This window comes from Pinus tabuliformis, chromosome 3_1 (assembly GCF_031772625.1).
Source record: "Pinus tabuliformis cultivar Carrire ecotype Pingquan chromosome 3_1, CPIR1, whole genome shotgun sequence".
Taxonomy (NCBI): domain Eukaryota; kingdom Viridiplantae; phylum Streptophyta; class Pinopsida; order Pinales; family Pinaceae; genus Pinus; species Pinus tabuliformis.
Window position 1 is genome coordinate 190,206,153 of NC_142301.1, and position 19,204 is coordinate 190,225,356.

The 19,204-nt window shown below is 40.1% G+C and overlaps 1 pseudogene; it reads right to left on the minus strand.

The window, feature by feature from the left end:
- Positions 1–6,688: 6,688 nt before the first annotated feature.
- LOC149186447 (U2 spliceosomal RNA) lies at positions 6,689–6,819 on the minus strand (annotated as a pseudogene).
- Positions 6,820–19,204: the final 12,385 nt, after the last annotated feature.

Genomic DNA, 19,204 nt, shown 5'->3' on the forward strand with positions numbered 1-19,204 from the left:
CCTTATGACTCTGTCTAACTTGAGCTTGATCTTCTCCATTTTTTCTTCCGCCTTTCTGCATCTGTCAAAAGTCTCGCTCTCTGTTACATTCATTTCCCAAAGTTGTTTCTGCAGCTCTTGATATTTCTGTCGGGAAATGGTTTCTTGTTCAAGTCGTTCCAACACGAGTCGAGCTTGTGCCAATTCTTCCTAAAGATTTAGTAGAATGGGGTCATGGTGTGTCATGATGTCTTTGGCTTGTATGCTCGTTTGAGTGCTTATACTATAAGAAGGGATATCTTCTGTCTGTATTTCTTTATTGTGGGAGGTCCAAACCTTTGTCTGAGTGCCCATGCTATAAGAGGGTACATCTTCTGTCTGTACTTCTTTGTTGTGGGAGGTCCAAACCTCCATCTGAGTAGCTACGTCTACTAAATCTACATGCGGTTCCTCTTGAGTGATGACTGTTTGAGTAGGTATGGGCTCAGTTTGAGTTCCTGTAGCCCTACCTTCATATAATTCCATTTGCACGACCACATTTACTACCTCAGGGGTATTGTTCGGAACCTTTCCCGCTGTGATTTCTTTTATTTTTCTTCGGAGCCTCTTGACCATCTTGCGAAGCTTTTGGTGTTATTTTCATAGCTTCTTCAATTTCGTTTTGGCTCTATACCTTTTCTGAGGAGTAACTGGTCTGCTAATAGTTTCGTTAATAGCTTTTGTCTCTAAAGAGCCTGGTTGTTCACCCTGGCTTTGTTCTAATAAGACTATGTCTCTAGATTGATTATCAGATTCCCGAATAATCTTTGTCTCTGCTTCCTCTTCTTGGCCTATGTTTTTTGTGTCTAGACCTTCATGGCTGTTTTCCACTGGGAGCATGTCACCAGATTGGTTCTCTAATTCTTGAATAGCCTCTGTATCTATTTCCGCTTCGCAGTTTGTATCTTTTGAGGGAGATAGAATTCTGGTATAGCTAGAATTCCCTGGAGATTTGGTTTCTCCTAAGTTAAGATTAAGCGGTCCTTCAGGCTACATGTAGACATTCATGTTGGCTAGGACCTGGGCCATCCCTATCTTGAAATCGTGCAACAGATCATCTTGAGAACTCATATTTGGTGTTGAAGGAGGTCCCACTTCATTTCTTTGTTCATCATCAGAATGCCCTGCTCATTCCTCAAGTTTTGTTTCAGGGTTATCTTGTCCTCCTGACTCTAGTTGTAAGTCTTGTTCATTTGTTGGGCTGGATAATTCTATGGGTTGACTAGCACTGCCTTGAGAATTTTCAGATTCTCCCTGTTTTGACTTCAACCTTGTAGATCGTTTGCGTTTGCGATGTATGCTTCTTGAAAGGGCAGTCCTCTTTCCTTTTGGAACAGGGTTAGGTGCTAGCAGGTCTTCACCTCTTTTGAGGGCGAATATTAGATCATCCCAGGTTGATTGTTGTTGGGCAAGGTTATGACTAACTATTAACTTGATCAAACAATGGTGGCTAACTACTGTTTCTATGTGTTGAGACTGCCTCGGCCTCTTGGCAGTGTCATGCAATAACGAATTCGACAGTGCAGGAAAATTAACAGAGCATTTTTGTTTTAAAACTGCTAAAAGTTTGAGTTTTTGCGGCCTTACAACGTCTTTACACCCATCGCAGGTAATATAGTTCTGGACAATTCATGTCGATTCTCCCCATGGCTCTCAGAGAGAAGATGGCCGAATGCCTTTACCCTTCTTGATTAGCTCCTATCCTTCATCCCTAAAAACCTCCATAGTGTCATGCAGCTTTAATCGCTTGCCAGCCCATACTAGTCCTACCAGCAACCCAAACACTTTTGCTATCACAACATCTGTTACAATGATTTGTATGCCTCTTACCAAGGATTGTCCATTTTGTAGATGCTATAAAAATTTGATGGCGATTTCCTCATTGGGGGTTTGAAATCTTGTAAAATATGCTGACCATCTTGTGTGAGCTAGAATTTCCCTAGCTTCATCGGAGACAACCAGTGTTAAAGGTTCTCAGCGCACTATTCTTCCTCCCATGATGCTTGACTTCTGCAAATGATCAACATAGTGGAGAAAGCACAGCAACTAACGGAGTTGAGAGATGGAACAACAAATGGTTGTAATGGCTCTATTAGGTGATGCTTCATAAACATAAATACCGTTATCGAGGACTGCTATAATGCCACACGCTCTATGATTATGGGATGTCGTATTGTTTTATAAAATCAAATAAAAAGATGACAGTGCATGCATGAGTATACTGGAGGTCCTCGCCCCCTCTTGAAATGATGGGTCGCCTACGACCGAATAAATGAAAGGATGATGCGCTGGCGGCAAAGTATAGGGGTGATGGGTTGGGTAATGAAAGTGGAAAGGTACGTATATTAATGAAAGGATCATAAAGGATATTGGAGTAATGAAAACAAGGTGTGTAATGAGAATTATCAATAAGTGATAAGATTACATGAGGTGATGCGATAAAGAAAAAGGATAACATACGCAGGAAATAATACTTTACCGTCGTTATTCCACTTAAAACTATTGTGATTGATTTTAAAAGATTAACTCATGCATAAAGGTTCAAGGTAAGTTAGGGACATCATCTCTCCATAGAAAAGATAGAAACATAAGGGGAGGGCATTATAATAATTATTGATGTAGAAAATAAAACTTCAATACCATAAGCAGAGCTTTTTTTGCCTGCAGGCATCCATAGCCTCGACAGAGTTGCTTTCTAACCCTTGGGAACCATGGTTCTTTATGTATAATTGGGGAAGTGCATTATGATGTCCATAGTAGAGACTAATGTGTTGGCATGGTAACCAGATGAACACATTGCCATTCACTGGGAAGTAGTGAAAGTGGTCAGGCCGGCTCATGATGAGACCTCTTGTTCCAAGGACTTTGTTTCTTGTTGTATCCATTGGATCATATCCTTGGTGTGGTGGCCATAGTGGGAATGCCACTTTGCTCCTTCCTTATGATCATGGTAGGCTGGCTCGTGATGAGACCCCCTATCCTCCATCTGTGGAAAAATCATAAAATTGTTAGTGAATATATATCTATATCTATATTATATATATATTATATATATATATATATATATATATATATATATATATATATATATATATATATATATATATATATATAAACATTCCCCATTTTATATATAGAGGGTGGCTAAGTACTCCTTAAGAGTAGGGATGGCGGAAGAAGTTTAAACATATAAATAAATAAAAAATATACCCATAATCTTATTGATAATAAACAAAGAGATTTATACGGGATAGGGGAGAACCAACATGGTACAGATAATCAATCAGTTTGATTTATAGTGGAAATGAGGATAGTGAAGTGATATAGATAATTGTGTCCTTTATTTTTCGATCATCACAAAGCAATCTTGTTAAAGATGATAATATTCAAGATATTTGTCTGTTTCAATAGACTCCATACTTTTTGTCCTTAAATATGTATTGTACTTTTATTCCATAAAGAGGATCATAAAGAGTGAACTGGGATGGCCTAGGAATGATCATGCAAGGGGGAGAAAGGGTGTTCTAAAAAATACTCACAAGGTGTTGTTCCCTATAAGGAACAGTAGTTGTTCCCTGTAGGGAATAACAAGGAAAAACACGCAAAAAGTGTTGTTCCCTATAGGCAACAACAATTGTTCCATGTACGGAACAACAAAGAAAAATACATGCAAAAAGTGTTGTTCCCTATAAGGAATAGCAAAGAAAAATACACGCAAAAAGTGTTGTTCCTTATAGGGAACAATAACTGTTCTCTATAGTGAACAACAGAGAAAAATACACGAAAAAGGTGATGTTCCCTATAGGGAACAACAAATAAAAATGAATGCAAAAAGTGTTGTTCCCTATAGGGAACAACAAAGGAAAACAGGAAAAAAAACTGACAAACAATCATCTCTATTGTTCTAAGCAAATAAAATAGAAAAGCAATTTTATGTACATTTTTCAAAGATAAATTCTTCACTAGAGTGGTGTTGTCGAAGAGTTGTCCTCTTCAGCGAGAATTTGTATCGCAGAATATTCACATATCTTTTGGCAAAAGGATTCCTTTGTAAGCGGTTTGTGGGAGAGGCGTACTTGATGCCCATTTTCTTTAAAAGAGTAGCCAAACCAATCAATGGTGGCTAATGTAAGGGTGCCATTATCGTGCACCTCTTTTATTTCGTAGGGACCTAACCATCTAGTATAGAGTTTGCCTGGGAAATCTTGGAACCTAGAATCGTACAGAAGTGCCCAGTCACCTTCATGGAATATCTTTTTCTTGATGAGGGAATCATGCCATTTTTCTCTTTGTTGTTGAATAAGTGCAGTATGTTGAAGAGTTGATAGCTGGACTCATCCAATTCATTGATTTGATGTAGTCTATTAACCTGTTCCTCATTCAAATCCAGCCCTACTTCTTGGGCTATCCTCAATGTCTGAATTTCAAATTCTATGGGGAAGATAGGTTCTTTGCCAAACACTAGCTGATATGGGGAGTATCCTATTATATAGTGTCTAAATTTGTTAATAACATAGATTACAGCTAGAAACTCTTTCTTGGTCACTGTGTAATTCAACTCAATAGGAGTTAAATTTTTGTTGATGTGGTATATTGCATAGGGTTTCTTGTCTTCCTCTTGGCTGAGAACTACTCCAATGGCCGTATCTGATGCGTCGGATGAAATCTGGAATGGAAAATCCCAGTTTGGGCCCCGTAGTACTGGGGTTGTTAATACTAGCCATTTTAATTCACAAAGTCAATGTCACATTTGTCAGTCCATATGAAATTGATATTTCCTATCAAAGCATATAATGGTGTAGCAATTTGGGAGAACGTTTTTATAAATCTTTGATAATATCCAAAAATCCCAAAAAACTACGTACATTAGTTTGAGTGCAGGGGGGAGGTAGTAAGAGGATTACCTAAATTTTTGCTAGATCTACCTGAATTCCAGCTGCTAAGATGTAATGACCCTGGATTATGCCTTCAGTCATCATCATGTGGAATTTCTCGTGGCTTAAGCAGAGCCTAGTAGCAATGCATCTTTCCAGGAATTTCTCCAGTGTATGTAATGCCTGCTCGAAGTCATCTACATAGGGTGTAAAATCATCCATGTACACCTCTAATCCCTCATTTATGAAGTCTGCAAAAATACTGAGTATGGCTCTTGGAATGTAGCAAGTGCATTGTACAGTCTGAAAGGTAATACCTTGTAAGTAAACGCCCCCTAGGGGCAGGTGAAGGTAGTCTTATCTTAGTCTTCAGGGGCAATTTGGATTTGGTTGTAGCCACTGAAGCCATCCAGGAAACAGAAGAATTGTTTACCTACCAATGTGTCTAGAACCTTGTCGATAAACAGAAGGGGAAAATGATCTTTTTGCGTTGCCTTGTTAAGGTCTCTGTAATCAACACATATGCACCATTTTCCATTCCTTTTAGGAACCACAACTAATGGAGAAACCCATTTTATATCAAATATAGGATAGATGAAATTTACATCTAACAGTTTCTGTAGTTTGTCTTTAACAACATCCTTTAGGTGAGGGTTTAATCTTTGTTGAGGTTGTCAAATGGGTCTCACATCTTTTTCAGTGTAGATGTGGTGCATACATAACTGCGGGTCAATTCCTTTCATATCTGGGTAATCCCAAGTGAAATCCCCTTTATATTTCCTAAACAGTTAGATAAGCCTCTGCTGCTGGTCATCAGTCAGGTTTTTGTTAATGTTTAGGACTTTCCCTAGCTCAATTTCAATGGGTTTGCTGTTATAAACAATTGTTGTTGGTATTATTTGGTCATTGATATATTTTAAAGGATCTTCTTCAATTTCGTTATCGAGGGTTACTTCGATCATGTGACATTTTAGATTAGATATGATAGTTGGGTGGTTAATGTAAGTGTTAATAATGTCATCTTCTGTTTGATTCTTAAATTCAAGAGCATCTGTTATAGTTAGCAGTGATCAAATATTTTTGGTTAAATATGTTACAAGTTGCTTCCTAGTTTTTGTTATGGTTAGGATTGGCTGAGCTGGAGGGTATAAATATAGGTTCTTCGCATTATTTCCTCTGGCTATAGTCATACTGCCTATTCGACAGCTTATATAAACATCTAGCCGGATTCTAGGACTAATAATCAAGAAATATGTTGGGTACTCCAAAGAATCTACAGACACCATTACATCCTGTAATGTCCCTTCTGGTTTAATAACTGATCAGTCAGCAAGTTCCAGGAAGGTCGTAGTTGGATCTAAGGTTGTGATGCCAAGTCTCTGACAGGTTGTTGTTGTGAGAATATTAATGGCTGCCCCTAGATCGACTAACGCATTGGGAAAGTAACATCCATTTATTTGTACTATGACAATAGGGTTTCCTGGGTCCTCATATTTCACCGATATCTCTCTGCCTAATAATAAATCAGACAAAGTTCCGACTACGTGGAAAGTTGGTGTTACTTTTTTTTTTCCTCGTAGGCTTTTTGGTACATAATTCCTCAATGTTTTTTGCATAGATTGGAATGTCCTGAATAGCCTCGAGGAGGGGTATTTTTACACAAAGATTTTTTAATTCTCCCATGAGATCGAAATTAGGATATTCGATTAGGCGAGGTATAATCAATCTTTCTGGGAATGGTGGAGAAGAGGTAATAGTTTATTTGTGTATTTTTTGTTTGACTTTATTCTCCCTCTAAGGTGTTTGTTCTCCCTCCCCCTAGAAAAATACATTTAATATCATGTGGTTCTATGAACCACGTATCAGATATTAAACTGATAAGAACAGATACTACACTTGATCTTAGCCAAAAGGCCGAGAAAGGTATTCTCTAAGGTGTTTGTTCTACAGGTAGTGGTTCTTCCAATTATATATTTTTATATTTATCTGACTCGATTATTCATCCAAACCTCAATTTGAGTTCATTACATTCTCTCACCTCAGTTTCCAAATCCAGACCTTCAATAATTTGTATCGACTAGACTGTTCTGTTGTTAGGATTTGGGTTGGGCTGGGCTGGGAGTTGTGGTCATAGATTGGGTTGAGGATTCTGCTGCAACGTGTAAGGTGTTGGTAGCGTAGGTTGAAGCAGGGGGATTGTCCTTGTTGGTTGGTTCATAGGTATTTGCCAGCTTGATTTCCAGTTTTGGTTTTTTGAAGTGGAGGGGGACCATTGAGATGGATATGGATTTTTCTACCATAATGGTGGAAAGTAAGAGGAATTTGGCAAACTATTGTTTGGATTTGACTGATTGGACCAAGGTGGTGTAGAAAATGCTTGAGGTTACCAATTAGGAAAAGGTGGCTAGTTCTACCATGTATCCCCTGTGTATTGTTGAGAATTATATTGTGAAGGCTGAAAGAATGAAGATGGGTCAGTAGGCATGCCTGTTTTTCGTGCTTGACATTGGCGACATTGATTTAATAGGTAGATTGGTTCTGCTTCTTCCTCTTCCTCTTTGAAGACTGCTTTTAATCCTGGGAGTGATGGGAAATTTTCGATGGCATGTTCTTTAATGCATATGGCACAGGTCTGTACCATATCCAGTGGACATTATTTATGACTACGTTTCTTCTTGCATCAAGGGCAAAAAATAACCAGGTTCTATTCTGCTTCGACCTGCTTCTGCTTTGCTTGCATTATGTCTAATTGTGTTGTCCGAGTTCCCAGGATATCCATTTTGAAATCTTCCAGCAGGTTGCAGATTTTAGTAGGAGAAATGCTTCCACCAGAGATTTTTTTGTCCTTGGTGATCATAACACGTTCAATTGGTTTCAATCTTGTACTGCCCCTCGAGCACCTGATACACAAATCAATAATGTTAGCATAATCATCTTGATATATATCACCTTTACCCGTAATATTTAATGTCTCTATCCACTGGTCTTTCATCCCATTAATCATCATTTTTTTTAGCAAATTATCAAGTAGATTTGCATAGGGAGACCTTTGGAGGTTATATTGGAAATGCTCCACATACTCTTCCAAAGTTTCACTAGGCCTTTGTACCATTTGGAATATCTCGTCTTTTAGTTCTCTAGATCTGTAATAATCTTGATATTTTTCAAGGAAGGCATTTTTCATTTGGTCCCAATCATTTATGGTGCCCCCACCCAGTCCCATAAACCAACGCAGGGCTGCTCCCTCTAAAGTGGATGGAAACAACTTTAGTTTCTTGGGGTCGGTGGTGTAATCATAACCCCGACATAGGATGCTGAATTCAAACAAGAACACATCAGGATCTTCTGAAGTAAGTCCATGAAAGGTGGGAATATTTTGTAGAGTGATAGATTTCATGGGGGTGTTGACATCTGTGTCAACAATAGGACATTGTAATGTAGAGGTCTGGGGTGTTTTTGGATTATTGGCCATTTGATCAGAGATATGAAGTACCCTTTCGGGATCTCTGGAGCTATAGAGTTATCCCTAGGATGTCTAGAGGAGGCAGGAATGATCATAACAACACTCCCTTGATCTGGGACATTGAGTGTCCTCTGCTCAATTACTACCTCAGGGGATCTTGGTTCCTCAGATTCCCATGTTTCTCCTTCTCCTTCACGGATGTTGCAAGAATTCTCTTCTTATGAGGGAACTAGTTGCGAAGTTTCAATATCTTGAAAATTCTTCTTAGTCTCTTCAGTTTTACTATGGACCTCCGCGTAGGCTACAAATGGTGAGCCTATGGCCCGAAGGGAGATATTAGGTTGTCTAGAAGTAGCGGTTCAAGGACCTACTGATGGCTGAGATTCAACTTTTCTTAAGATGTCATCGATAAAAGTTGATAGTCCAAGGGTCACCGGTCCCTTAGATTTTTTAGGTTTGGGGTGTGGGATTGTATTGTTTTTTGGTCTTTTCTTCTTAGTCATCATGCAAAATTCAAATGGTTATTTCTACCTTAAATTCCTAGAAATTTTGCTGGAAAGCAGGTGGGGGAGCAGGAATTTTACTTGCTCCGTACATAGGTTCTTACCTTCTGTTTTTAATACCTAGTTCTCTCTAATAGACAAACATCAAACACCTACTTCACTTTTCTATAATTGTGTTGAAAAGAGGGCAGAGGAGAAAGCACTTTACTTGCTCGTTACGTAGGTTCTTACCTTCTGTTTTCAATACCCAATTCTTTCCCAACAACAATTATTAGATATACATCACTCTTTGTAAAATGGCGACACTCTCCCTGGCAATGATGCCAAAATGTTGGTTGATAAAAGGTGTCTTTTAAAACTCCTAATTACCCCACACTAATCATCAACCCGGGCAAGTCCTTTTATTCCAAGAGTGTACACAATATGTGCATGCTATGAATCTAGAGAGTAATGTTTCTTAAAATGAAGTACAAACCTTTGATACAAGAGTAAACGGATGCATTTATAAAACTCAAATTGCAACTGCTAAAGGAAATATTGCATCTAAGCATCAAGACTTAATCATCTGTTGAAATCATAATCAAATCTCACACAAGAAATTCAATTAACAATAGCATCAACCAAGAGCATAGTAGCAATAACCAATCTCTTCTTAGCTGATTCAATCTAAAGCACACTCAATCTCAACTAAGCAATCCAAATGGAAATGATGTCAACCGAGAGTTCAATAGCAATAACCAAACTCTTACAGCTGATTAAATCAATAATATTCACTGTCTTAATGGCTAAATAATTTAATCTACAATAAGTGTAAATAGAATCAAATGACAGTGCTGCAAAACATGTAAAGAAAATGTACTACTTCAATATAGGAAAGCGGTAAACAAAAAATAAGATAAACTCACAGAAAATGGGAAAACTATCAAACCAATAAAACTTGGAAGAATCAGAAATATATAACACAAGGGAGTAGTTTAATCCACCAAAGGCTAGGCTGTTAGCCACCAATGAATACTGCTGAGCTACTTCAGAGAATACGAATGAACAACAATGTCAATTATATATTAATCATTGAACTCAAGTCTCATTACAATATGGTCGTGTTCTCCAATAGCATGAGTCTATAAATTAAAATTACAATTTGAAATAACAGAGATCGATCCCCTTTCCTCCTACAATATTTTTCTTTTATAGTCAGAAAGAGGTAAAAGATAAATGTGATTCCTCAGGATCTCTCAATCCCGAGGGATTCGCAACTGAATGCTATCTTCAGACACCCTTCATATTTAGTGTTGATCCTCCTGATTTGTCCTCCGACCTGACCACAACTGACGTGCCCTATTCTTCCTTTGTTGAATTATGTTGTTCTGTCGCTAGGGAAAAACAATTGTTCCTTTCGTCATTTCTCTGCATAAAAAGGAATAAAAGTTAGTTACGATGGCTAAATCTTAAATGAGATTAGTTCATCTGTTTCTTATCATAATCCATCACTATGTTAGCATATCAAGATATGAGATAAGAAAATAGGAAAAAGGTGATGGAATTAAGAGTAAATACATACCCATTTCGTAACTCAACACCTCTGCTCGCAACCGCGGTCAAGGCGATACCGTACGATCCACTACTGGGACACCTACACCAAATAGTCTAAGGTCTAGTTGGGACTTCTTACTGAGGAGATCCCCTAACATGTTGGTGGGTCCATCACCGTCAAAATTTCTAGCGCTAAAAGGAGGGCGAGATGAAAAGTTGTGTCCTCTCAACCTATTTTGAACCTTTTCACATCTATCATGGATTCTATTACACTCATCCCTCCACGATGACTTTCGCATGCCGACCCTCTCAACATCACGAGGGATTTTTTTGATTTCTTGTCTAAATTCACATATCATGGTGAAGGCGAAGTAGCCTGGCCTAAGTACTTAGAAGACTTCTATGTATTCCTTGAGAATGCAGATGAGTTCTATGTAGAAGAGGTCAACCTGCTGCTTTCATACACACTTCGTGAATCTCCACCACGATGGTGCTGGAGTTTGCCTCCTAGCAGTGTGCACTCACTTGACCAGTTCTTTGATCTCATTGAATCTACTTTCCATCATTTTGATACAGAACGTCTTGACCAAAAACTGTTACAACAATGGAAGGCCTTGCATGAATCACATATGGAATTTTGGGACCGCTTCTATGTGTTGGAGTTTCAAGCTCCGAAAAGTCAAATGAAATTACAGTATCTCATGGATAGATTTGAGTACTGTCTTACCAAATATATTAATCCTAAAAGAAAGTTCAAGCCCAAGGTCTGCTCAGCATACTTCCGTGATGGAGCTGTGCAATCATAGACGAACACAGTCATTGTCACAAGTGACTGTCCACCGTCCCCTCATCAAACAACTCCACCACTACAGAGTGATGTGGGAGGACATGCACCCACATCCATTCAACTGTCACATCCTCCCAACATCACTTCTCTTAATTTCTGTGCAGATTTGGTTGCGAAGCCCATGGGTTGTCACATGACTGTTTTACCTCAACCTCCGTCTTCATGTTCTGCTGAGCCTCCAAATTGCACTATCTTGTGTTCTTCCATTCTGGACTCTACACTTTTTGTGAATGAGGATCAAGCTATCAATGGAGTTCGTGTTGCACAACCAACCTATGTTGTTATTCATGAAGAGTATGACTGGAAGCTTGAGCATCAACCCTCGGCGAAGGATGACTCCCTTCTATCTGAGCCTCCTCCATTTTTTCCTGACATATTTGGTGATTCTACCATCCATGATTATGCATGTGTATCTTCGTCTACGAATGCACCCATTCTTGATCATTCACAGAATACCCCAGATGTCAGTCCATCATCCGAAAACAGAGAGGATAAAACAGATGGTGAATTTTTCCAAGCCACCTATTTATGATGATCTATTTGTCGATGAATTCGAAACCCCACAAATTGTTGAGGCACTTTAGCTGGAGATGATGGTTATGTCAGGCCCTCACTATCCTGAGGTTGGTTTCACTTCCGATCAGGAAATTGTTGAAACACCCAAGGCTCCTCATCACTCATCTATATGCATTGAAGATTAATCTCACACACAGATCATGCTTCCTCCACTTGAGCTACACAATCCCATCGCTCATGCATTGGAGGAATCTTACATAGCAATTAGCACACGTGCATGACGCAAGTTGTCTTTGTTTCATTCATTTTCTTTCATGTCACAGTAAAGAGTATGTGTATGCTTAACAGTTGAACGCAGTGTCGCACAACATCGTGATAAGTCCACAGATTACATGTCATGCACTTGCACTCACTTATGTTTTGTGGACACATTTAAACTTGGAGTGTGTTTGTCTTCATTGTAATATCTTTCTTGTTTGTTGGTTCATACAGTTGTGTTGTTCGCGAACCATTCCTTCACCAACATGGGTCGACCAATGCGCGGTGGCTACATTTGAAGTATCACTTCACGTGAGCAGACCTAAGCACCATTAGCTTAGGAGTAGGAGTAGTGTTTTATTTTGGTTTGTTTTCTTGCATGTATGTTTGCTTCTTACCTTGCATGCTTATTTTCTTATTCACTTTGCTTACGCATTTACTTTTGCTTTTGCTTCTTTTTTTTTTTTCTTGTTTGCACTCGTAGGTTTTTTTTCACATGAAACCGTGTGCGACTCTTGAACAAGCTAGGTAAAGTACAAGAGGATTTGTGCAGTTACCAATAATTGGTTATTTGTCATCCTACCTCTACATGAAGAACTTTTTATCTTTAGTCCATGATACAACAATGGAAAATACCTTGGTAAAAACACAATGCTTGCACGCTAACTAGTGTCACCTACTCTAGTCGGTTGTTTTTGGGTTAACCCTTGTCAGCTCAGTCAAGTAGAGTAAGGTGAGGGGGAAAACCTTAACAAGAATGTTAGAGGTATATATAAACTACTTCTCTAAAGGAACAACCTCTTCTTCTCTCAATAATTTGGGATCCCTCTTCTGCCTCTGAAATGAATAAATGTTATGCACAATTATGAAAAATGAAAAAATGAAAAAGTGAAAAAATTTCAAAAAAACAAATAAGGTGAAAGAAGAGAAAGGCTTCCTATGCAGAGAGGTGATGCAAGTAACTCTATTGAGGTATTGATTAGGCTTGCTAGCAGTGGAGCGATGCTTGTTTTCCTGCATGACTCTGCCAGGGTACTGTCCAGGCTTGCTGGTAGTAGAGCAACACCAAAGATGAAACTAAAAATCTGAAAATCATACTGCTTGTGCACCAATATACCACTCATCCCCAATCGAAACAACTATGTTGACTTGGCTTGGAATGTGTGTTGACTGACGAAGAGCTTGGAAGATGCTACATCTTACAATAAAGCAACTGTAGAAACCAAGATGAACAGAGAACTGAACAATACTTATGGAGGTGTTAGACTTGCTTTTCACTAAAAATGTCCATCAATAGAGCTATAGTTCTACCATTATGTTGCCAAGTGTTGTAGCAGCTACAACCACCCTCCAAAATTCTAAAGGAACAACCTCTTCTTCTCTCAATAATTTGGGATCCCTCTTTCGCCTCTGAAATGAATAAATGTTACGCACAATTATGAAAAATGGAAAAATGGAAAAGTGAAAGAATTTCAAAAAAACAAATAAGGTGAAAGAAGAGAAAGGCTTCCTATGCAAAGTGGTGATGCAAGTAACTCTATTGAGGTACTGACCATGCTTGCTAGCAGTGGAGCGATGCTTGTTTTCCTGCATGACTCTGCCAGGGTACTGTCCTGGCTTGCTGGTAGTAGAGCAACACCAGAGATGAAACTAAAAATCTGACAATCATACTGCTTGTGCACCAATATACCACTCATCCCCAATCGAAACAACTGTGTTGACTTGGCTTGGAATGTGTGTTGACTGACCAAGAGCTTGGCAGATGCTACATCTTACAATAAAGCAAGTGTGGAAACCAAGATGAACAGAGAACTGAACAATACTTATGGAGGTGTTAGACTTGCTTTTCACTAAAAATGTCCATTAACAGAGCTATAGTTCTACCATTATGTTGCCAAGTGTTGTAGCAACTACAACCACCCTCCAAAATTTTTCCTTAGCTTCATTTTGGAGCCTCCCTACCAACCATCATAGCAGCATGTCTTGCACTTTCAAGAACATGAGCTTCATTGGTTTTTCAACATATTTCCAGCCTGTGCATGATAGTTTAATTCACTCCCCTCACAGGATGCGATCCCAGACTTGGGTTAGCTACTGGCTGAGAAGATCCCTCATAAAATTATGTAATTATGATGTTAGAAAATTATATATTATAGAGCAATGGAACACATAAAATATTGTAGAAATATAAACAAAGAAAACGCATAAAACAAGAGAGACACAGATATACGTGGTTCACCCAGTTTGCACTACGTCCACAGAGAAACAACCAATCCTTCCTTTTATATTATCCAACAAACTAAAGAGATACAACCTACAATAGATTTGCTATAACACCCTCTTCACTTACAATCTCCTCTCTCTTTCTCACTTAGAATATAGATATACATAAACGCAATACAATTCCCTCGTATATATTGAGGGGTTGCCTTCTAGGGCAAAAAAACCTAAATTAAACATAACTTCCATCGTCAGATCATCTGCCTAATGAACGACCCAGATTGACTAGAAAGTACTAGACTTTTACAAGGCAATTTTACATCTATTTTTAGCTTCAGGGGTGCTGTCCCCGAACCCCCCAGCCAAGGGGGATTAACCCCCCCGGACGGGACAAGTCCCCTCTGCACCCCCCACCCGCATTGAGGGGTGTATAGTCTTCCTGGGGTATACATCCAGCTGAAACCTTTGAATACAGAAGATAAACAGGCTCCACATCCAACATATGGAGGGGAACAAACCTTCCCTCATGGAATTGCACAAATCTGTCTGGAAGCTTATTGGGCCTAGAAACTGCGTAATCCTATCAAAAAACCTTCCCCTAGAAAATTGTATAATCTAGCGCAACAGTGCAACTCAACCCAGAAATTACGCAATTCTAGGCAATAGTCAGCTGCTCCTCCCAAAAATTGTGCAATCCCTCTATACAACCAACCTAGCTTCATCCCAGAAATTGCTGAAAAATCTCCCTCAGTCAAGCAGGCTGTTGCATGTGCCTCCAGGTTGGCCAGTTCCCTCCAAGATTGAGAAAACTTAACTTGCATGCATGGGCTGCGTTTTCCCAAAATAGAAAAAATCTACATGCAAAAAGCATCCCTAGATTTTAGGGAGTTATTTTTAGCAGCTGGAGGTTACATGCAAAGATCATTTTAGAAAGTTTCCTCCAAGTGTTTCTTTTTCCTAGATTTGTGGCATGCGCATCATGAGCCTAAAACTTATTTATTGGACACTTCAGAGCTCATTCTTCACATTGATATTGGAGCTCTAACATCCCACAACACATCTAGTAGTCCTCGACACATCTAGCTCAACTATTTCTGGGTAAGTCCGCTTAACTTGACTTTTGCAGCATTTATGTTGCTTTTTGTGTTTTGGCTTGTGTGAGTGATGTCTACTTGATTTATGTGAATGCTTGCTATCATTTACATGTAGGTTAGCCTGTACAAGCACTGCTTCATTTTTCGTTAGCATCTCATTGTTGTGCATGCATGACATTGTTTTGCACGAACAGTCGCTGATTTGGCGACTCATTTCACACACATGCATGCTGTTCCGTTTTATGAATATTTCATTCATTGTTTGTATGCATGATCATTCACCCCTGCTTACACTCATTATCTCCATGCATTCACATCTTCATTTGCTTGCAGTTGCCCGTCGACGGGTTCGGGCAACCTTGGCCTGGAGTTTGCCTCACCCGGACAACATTGCACAATTCTAAGAGGGAAGGCTCTGCCTTCCTCCCAGAAAATGCACAAATCTGGCCAGTCATTGCCCTCTAGTCCTTCCTTGCGCAATTGTGAGAGTCAGTGACTGCTAGCCCAGAAAATTTCACAATGCATTCCCTAGGCTTGCATCACTTGCCAGCTGAAATTGCACATTGTGCAATCTCAGCACCTAGTAGGCTAGTATGGATTGTGTATTGTGCAATTCCAGTAGTCAACCAGCCTCCCAATAGTCTGGACTACCTTTTACATAGTTTCGACATTTAGTTTCTCCACCTCCCAGTGAAAATTGTACAATCCTTGCCAGCAGTTCCCCGGGTATGTTGCATGTCATCCCTCAAGTTTTCTTTGTTTTTTGCTGACATATTTCTTACCATGCATGTCACCATGTCTCCAGATATAGAAGGTGTTTTTCAGTCTCTCAGTAGTTTAGGATCAATGGCCTCCAAAAGAGCAGGGTTAAAGGACACCGACGGAAGTGCAACTCGAGCAGCAGTTGAGCGAGTGTCTATGAGTTTGTCGATATATGAAGACACCAAGCTGATTGTAGACAAATACATCAAGCTGAAATGGCAAGAAGTCAATGATGCATTCTCTGGCACATTTCGGGAATAACTTGAAGATCGCCAAGTCTATGTGAACATTCACAAGTCCAGCTTGTATCGGATTGCATGCAGGTATCCTGCATTCCCATGCACGGACATGATACATTGGATCATCTTGCACACTGATCTTGAGATGATGACATTGAGCAGTGTCAGGGGGATAGAGATTTCTACCTTCAGGGCACAGGACTATCAGTAGATGTACCACTTGCTGAAGCTAGTGATCACCATGGAGGCACCCTTCAGCATACCCAACAACAATGCCAACTCCAGGGATGTCTTGAAGAATTGGGTGAAGGATCCAACCAAATTCAAGATGACACCCAACCAGATTTACAAGAAAAAGATACTACATAAGGCGTATCAATACCTGGTCATATTTTCATGTCGCTTGTATGACTAAGAGAGCACAAAGAACTTCCCGCAGACTTGGGTGATCGCGTTGGACTAACTAGCCAGTGAAGGAAAAGCATGCAACTAGTCTGACATGTTGGCTCACAGGCTGAAGGAATAGGTAACAAGAGCTCGGTAGCCACCCAAAGGTCAACAAGAAGAAATTTACATGACCGCCTATAGGTTGGATACAATTTGTACCTGTTAGGAGTTCCTGGGCATGAAGTGGGCATGGACATCAGCGGAAACCTTTGTTGATTCTTATTGTAAACTGTTTTCCTAATGCAGCTTTAGAGGGGTTATCACACAGAATTCAGATCATTTTGTCACCCCGGTGTATAAGATTATATTTGAGCAGGATCCACCTTGCATGTCAAAGGAAGCAATGGAGGCACTGATCAACATAGCAGATTGGTATGCCTCACCGTCCAACACCTTCATATGAATTTACAGCACAGAGAAGCCTCCGCATGTTTTTCCGAAGTTTTCCATGGATAAGCTTGTCATGCAAGAAGTGTCATACCACATCTCGACAGGACTGTCAACTAGGTTGCACCGTAAGAAGAAGGCACCTTGGCCCACTCTTCCATTATGGATCAGGTTGTACAAGATATGGAATCTCAAGTATGCAGATGCCGAAACAGAGGAGATCAAGAGATATCCTTTCGAGACCCGAAGCTATAATCCGTATGACCCACATTGTTTTGTGAAGGATCACTGCATGAGAGTAGAGTTTCTATGGATCCATAGGGCATGTCATTGGGCAGAGGAAGACCCATGGAGATATTTTTACAGCTTCTCCAGGACCAATGAACTAGTCGACATTGTTGTGGAATGGTTAGCAAAGCAACGTGAAGCAACATCCAGGAGAGCACCAACAGTAGAGGTAAACATACCGACGCGCGACAAAGGGAAGAGAAAGATTGTCGACAACGTAGAGGCAAAACAAAGCTACAAGTTCAGAGTAGGCCCACTTGTGCAGAAAGAAGCTTTGGAAATAGAGGTGAAGAGGCAACAATGCGATAGGAGGACTGCGCAAAGGTAGAGAGAAAAATAGAGGATGGAGGAAATAGTGAAGGAGTTGCATGAGTTGAAGGAGCAACTCCGGAAGGAATAGGAGCTACGCAGACAGGAGAAGGAAGCACAACAAGGACAGGAACAATAGGGGGCGCAACATGTATAGAAAGACAAAACTACACCCACACAGGTAGTAGATTCATCCGAGTAGCTAGCGCAAAGCAGACAGGGTGAGCAGTCGTAGGAGCAGGACTTCACTCAAGATATTGAACAAGCACTTGAGGACATGGATACAGATATGGAGCAGAAAGAGTTAGAGAAATACATTAACCTCATGCCTTACCATCAAGAGGTTGACCCACCAACTTCACCAGATCTGGAAGAAGAGAAAGCCCCAAGCGACCAAGGAGATACTGAGATCCTTGGAGACAATCTGGAAGGAGAGATGCACAACATATCATTCGATGAGTCACAGAATAGAGTTGTGAAATGATGCAGAGTGTCTACTCCAGATGACAACACATATCCTGCGTAGTTTGAAGAACGAATGATCGTGTCTTACGTGCACAAGCATCCAACAGCATTGGTCGATGCTACCAGAGCATATGTCGAAGCCACTAGCTCGACTGTTCGCTTCTTGATAGCTAAGAATGAGCGAATAGATAAGGAGTTACATACAACCAAGAAGGGAGGAGAACTGGTTACAACATCCACCCAAGCAGAGGTGAAGAAGGAGATATTGGATGAAGTATAATCCCTTGAGATAGTCATGCGGGCATTGTATTCCAATTTTGTTACACTGCATAAAGTAGTTGTCCATCTCAATAGTTGGCAATAACGATGTGCTAGGAGAGCACGTATCTTGTCAAACGTGAATACTACTATGGACTACATGCCAACATGGACAATGAGATACAAGGGAGCCCTGTTACACTTGCCAAAGATGATGAAGCCCAGAGAGGTCGAGTTGAAGGCATGCATCCAGAGTCAGATCCAAAAATATGAAGAACTCCCACATCTCTTCACTAGTTTGCAGGCTTCCCATGCATGGGTATTCAGAAGCATGGATGTTGTTGTGTGCACACATGCGATCCCATCTATTGGGACACACACTGAGGCAAATACAAACGCACAAGCCCGACTGGAGCTTGACTCATACTTTGATGAGTTAATGTGCATAGCCACAAGAGCTGATCGAGGAGGATCTCATCCGATTAGTTACACAGGTACAATGTCATCGTCAGCATTCAATCTGGTGTCATTCAGTTTCGATAGTGTTGGTTATGGATGAGGTTGTTCAAGTGATGTCTATGTTTTTTCATGGTTTTAGTTGATATGGTGTAATACCTGGTTGTCGACAAGTGTTCATCGTCAGTTCCACCAGAGTGATCATCGACATGGGTGTGTCGTCCATTGCAGGGGTTTGATATGGGTTCGTCGTCATATGATGTTTGT